Raw genomic sequence first — 6000 nt, 5'->3', positions numbered from 1 at the left:
GCCTGAAACTATCCAGTATGGTAGTCACTAGCCACATATGGTCATTTAATTTTCAATTAATTAATTAACATTAGAATTAAACTTAATTCTTTGGTCATATTAGTCACATTTGGATGTTATAGCCATGTGGGCTAATGGCTACTGTGTTGAATGGCACAAGTCTAAAATGTTTCCATCCCTACAGAAAATTTTATTGGACAGTTCTACTCTAGTCCTTCATCCCAATAGTGTGAGGCTTTCATCTTTCTTCACTCTGCGCCAGCCCTCCTCTGAGAGGACCGTGTTTCTAGCTCTACCTTTCCCATGAGTTTCAGTCCTACTTTTCCAAATTAAAATTACTGTCAGAGTGTAAAATACTATCATGGAAAGATATAGGCTTTGGAGCAAGACTTTATTTCCCATCCCAGCTCTTTTATTTATCATCTGTGTAACCATGGACAAATTACTTAACCTCAGTGAACCTCAATCTTCTCTGTAAAATGGGCATTTTAATCTTTTCATCATGGGTTTATTTAATAGAATAAAAATAACACACATAAAGCTTCTGGTGGGCCTCACATAGGTTCCTTCCTTCCACTCTTATTTCAGTAAATGACATCACCAATTACTCAGATTTTCTAACTAGAAATCTCAGTCATCTTCATTTCTTCTTTCCTCTTCAACAGCCCGCATTAAATTAGTCATCAAGGCCTGTTGCTCCCCTCCCAGGGATGCCTCTCAAATCTGGGCCCTCCTCTCTGCCTCCATTCCCACTGTTCTCATTGGCTTTTCACGTGCTGTTTCAGTATCCTGCCAACTGACCTTGTTGACACCCATCACTCCCAATCCAAGCCCTTCCTCCAAGCTGCTGCCAGAGTGATCCTTCTAAAAGAGATGCTGGTGATGTCACTCCCCTACAAAAAAAGCCATTGATGACTTCCGGTTGCTTAAGGATAAAAATGTAACTATTAAATCCAAGGACTCATGGGACCAACCCCCCATTCCATTTCAAACCCACATTTGGACGCCTCTACTACCAATCTCCCTTTTAACCATCCCTCCCTCAGCTCTTAACTCCCCCTACATCTCCCCTTCCCAACACACGCACCCTCTGCGCCATCAACCAGTACCCTGTGAGGCATTTCTACAATGCATAATGGCCTTGCCTGTCTCTGCCCCTGCACACACCCTTCTCAATCTGAACTGACCTTTTTACATCTTCTTTACCAGGCAAACTCTACTTACTCTTCAAGGTCCAGTGCAGCTATTACCTGTTCTATAAAAAGCTTAGTCAACTTTCCCAGGGAAAGGTGGTGACCAGCTCATCTGTGATGTCATAGGTTTAAGAGTGTAGATGCTATATATTCAGATTACCCAGGTTTAAATCCTCCCTATACCACAATCTCACTGGTAGTTTGGGGAAAGTGACTTACCCTCTCCTTAACCTCAGTTTCCTTGTCTGAAAATGTTGATTATCATATTATGTACCATTTAGCATTGTTGAAAGAATATGATATGATAATGCACATAAAGCTCATAACAATGGCCTGGCTCATAGGTAAGTGCTCAATATACATTACCTTAAAATCATTACTATTATTACTATCTTTTTTTTTTCTATTATTACTATCTATCTTATCCTTTTGTCTCTATGTGGGTCTTTTACATTAAATACATGTTTTACTTTTGAAGTTTTTTTATTTCACATTTATGTTGATTTTACATTATATAAAAAGCATTTTTATTGCAGAAGTACTTGGTATTCATTGAACAAATGTAGGAAACACTAATAACAAAGCAGAAAGACTATATATTTTTTCTATTGTTTGAGATACATCTTGGTTGCAGACAAAAGGAACTCTAGTTAACTTCTCCAGAAAAAAATCAGAGAAGGCATCGTCACGTTGCCCATGGCATCAACACAAAGATGGAGAACTGTTTCAGCAAAGGGTCAGGATCTCTGGAAGACTGGAAGCAAATAATACAGACCAGACTATGGCACAGTATGTCACCAATAGCACCATCCCACTGGCCACTTACTATGGCCACTGCTTCTGAGCTTTTACAACTTAGCAACGCTTTCTCCCTACTCAGATAGCCCATACCTTAGCAGCCAGAAAGCAGAGAGAGGAAATGTTTGCCTCCCCTCAGATTCTCTGTTGGGAGGTAGGGCCCTCCCATAACCAAACTCATGTAATAGAGGATTCACCAAAAATATAAAAAGGGTCTCCCCACCCTCACTCCCCCACCACACGGTGCTTTCCCCGTACTTTATCACTCATTTGCAAGTATCATGTACTTCTACACTTTCAAGCCTTTGCTTAATCTATTCCCTTTGCTGGAATATATTCTACTTCGCACAATGATCCATTCACTACTACTTCTTTCATCTTGTCCACTTTTCAAAATTGTACTCATTCTACAAAGGCCGAGATTCTTCCTTAATCCACTACACAGGTTAATGCTCACTTCTTGGTTCCAGAGCACATCATATGTTTTTGTAGCACCTCATACATACAGTTAGATGTTGTAACATTCTTTGTTGCTAGATTGTGAACTCCTATTTCCAGCTTTATCACATAGAAGACACTTGATAAAAATCTGGTTAATGAATGAAAGAAGGGAAAATTACCTTTTATGAAGGTACTGTGCCGAGCACTTTACAATATTAACTTAATTTATTCTCAATTATAATTCATTTTGTCCAATAGGCTGTATCAGCATTTTATAACAGAGAAAACTGAGACATGGAGGAGTTAAGTTATTTTCCCAAGGTCACACAGCCAATAAAACACAGAGGCAGAATTTGAGCACAGAGGAGAAAGCTAATTAAATGTATCTGTAAATTTTTCATAAGTATTGAAAATATATTTAGTAAATTTTATAAGCACTTATTCCACTGTTCTTGAACAATGATAATAGATAGGCTCTATACAGGAATTCACAGAAATTTAATTTATGAGCACAAAAGCACACAATAAAATTCATCACACTCTTTGTCTTTGCTCTTTCCCCAGATGACCAAGAATTGTTATTGCAGACACTGGCATTTTATTGAACTGGTTCTGCCTACAAAGAATTTATGTTCTTATGCTCAGAGCAATCTCCTTCCCTGGCTATACGATATCCTCTCATCCCTCCAGAAAATCCTTGTCTGGCTTATCTTCAGACAGTAGAAATTTGAGTCCAGAGTACCAATGTGCATGGTGTCTCACAATTAATTGTCTGCACAGATAAGGGCAAGAATTTAAATCTTGTAAATGGAGGAAAACCATCACCTCCATGTTCAAAAAGTAAAACATAAATAATACCATCCAACCTAGAAAAATATTCAATTTTAAATTCATATACACATAATTAAATAGAAAGGAAGAAAACTAAGATGAAGAATACTGAAAGACAGAAGAGGTTATAAAAGAACCAGAAATCATTTACAAGAGAAAAATGCTTCACTCATACTTAGAGGTAGAAGGAAATACATTGCTAATTTGCAAAGAATTGATATTCTCCTTGATCAAGCAAAGTAAACATCTGTCATTAAGTTAAATGAAGCCTAGCTCCTTATAGATATCTGAGAATATAAAAAGTGATTTGGGGAGTGAAGGGGCATTAGTATAGAAAAAGAAATGTAATTAAAAGTAATAGCACCAAATTAATACCTAACATGAAGGTTAGATATTAGGGGGAAAAAAGATTATTGGTAAGGTCAATTAAATAAAGGAAAGACTTCAAAGGAATATAGTAAGTGCTCCATCCCTTGAAATATTTAAAATTACCCTGGACAAAGAACTAGAATATATTTTGTAGAAAGAAATCCTTTCTGACAAGCTGGTAGATTAGTTCTAATTGATTTTTCCACCTCTAATTTCTTTAAACCTTTGAAATGCTGTTCATAGAAGACAAATGAGTTTTCTTTGAGAATGAATTTTCGTGTCTTTATTTTAATGAAATGAGATATGATTTCTTATGAAAATAGTTTCAAAGCCAATGACTCTGCAAGTAATAATTCTATTATTTAGACTATAAAAGTTAACAAAGTACATCATTAGTAAACACGGTAAATTACTATGTAGTTTCTTTCATTGTGCACCAGCAATTGTCTTGGAATAAAATTCCCAAAAAATGAAGGAATACAATGCAATTCAAGAACAAAAAAATGAAGCAGGCAAGTATTCTAACAGTTTTTTTTTTTAATTTTTATTTATTTATGATAGTCACAGAGAGAGAGAGAGAGAGAGGCAGAGACACAGGCAGAGGGAGAAGCAGGCTCCATGCACCGGGAGCCCGACGTGGGATTCGATCCCTGGTCTCCAGGATCGCGCCCTGGGCCAAAGGCAGGCGCTAAACCACTGCGCCACCCAGGGATCCCTCTAACAGTTTTTACCTTCCCATTATAGTTTCATATCCTGTCTAGAAAGTTATCACTTAAAAAAAGGCTCATTGAAATTACGTTAAATTTTGTATTATTGCATCAGATAACAGTTTTGAGGAAATAAGAGACAATATCATATACATTTATTTATTGTAAGAAAAGAACTAAATTAGAAATGTACTAGAAGCCCAAGTGGCTCGGCGGTTTAGCGCCACCTTCAGCCCAGGGCCTGATCCTGGGGACCGGGATCCTGCTTCTCCCTCTGCCTGTCTCAATCTCTCTCTCTCTCTCTCTCTCTCTCTCTCTCTCTCTCTCTCTGTGTCTCTCATGAATAAATAAATAAAATCTTAAAAAAAAAAAAAAGAAAGAAAGAAAACTTTGCCTGATGTCTTTGAATTTTTTTAGATCACATTTTGCTTAGGAAAAGAAGAGGAAACACTAAATCAAACAGGAAGTATATCTGTTTCTCCTTACATATATGGATTTTCAAAGCAGTTCTACATTCTTTGATAAAATGTGAATGAATGGCAATATGATTGTAAAAATATTCTTTTTTAAAAAGATATTTATTTATTTATTTATTTATTTATTTATTTACTTGAGGGAGAGTGAGCATGAGTGGGAGGGAGGGGCGGAGAAAATGGGAGAAGCAGACTCCCCACTGAGCAGGGACCCTGACAGACACAGGGCTTGAACCCAGGACCTCAGAATCGTGACCTGAGCAGAAGGCTGACACTTAACCAACTAAACCACACAGATGCTCTTGAAAAAAATATTCTTAAGACTTTTTTTATCCCTAGGCCATAAATATATTCTTCCCTATTATATGCTGGGAAGTTTTAACTTTTGTGTCCTTAATTTTTTTAAAAGATTTTATTTATATATTTTATTTTTTGAGAGAAAGCACCCAAGAGCAGGGGGAGGGGCACAGGGAGAGAGGATAGAGAGTTAGAGAGGCAGACTCCCTGCTGAGCACAGAGCCAAACACTGGGCTTGATCTAAAGACCCTAAGATAATGACCTGATCTGAGAACCAAGAGTCCACCACTTAACCCACTGGGCTACCCAGGCACCCTCTTAATTTTGTTTTTTGCATTTGAATCTTTAATTCATTTTCTAATATGTTGTGAGATACAGATGTAATTTTACAAGTAGAAAGCCAGCTATTCTAATGTAATGTATCAAAAATCCTTCTCAACTATAATGCCACTTTTGTCACATACCAAGTTCTCATTGATCTGTTCCTAGGCTATTTCCTTTCACTGATTAATATTTCTATTGTTGTGCTAATACTGCACTACTTTAATTTCTATTCCTTTGTGATATATTGATATATATAGTCTTCCCTCTCCTGCTTTATCAAGACTACCATGGCCCTTCTTTCACAATACTTTTCCTTATAAAATTTATAATAAATTTATTTATAAATTTTTTCATAAATTTTTATGAAAGATGTTTAGAATTTTGATTGATATTACATTTAATATAAATTAATTTAAGGAGAACTGGTATTCTTATTCTACTGAATAATCTCATACATAAATGTATTATATTTTTTCATTTATTTAAGACTTTATTTAACAAATAGTCTCTACATCTACTAAATTCTAAGCCCACAGAAGCTCATATAACTTTTCAAGTTTGAGAGTG

The sequence above is a fragment of the Canis lupus genome, chromosome 3 (genome assembly GCF_003254725.2).
Source record: "Canis lupus dingo isolate Sandy chromosome 3, ASM325472v2, whole genome shotgun sequence".
In the NCBI taxonomy this organism is placed as follows: domain Eukaryota; kingdom Metazoa; phylum Chordata; class Mammalia; order Carnivora; family Canidae; genus Canis; species Canis lupus.
Note: the sequence above shows the minus strand (reverse complement) of the source record.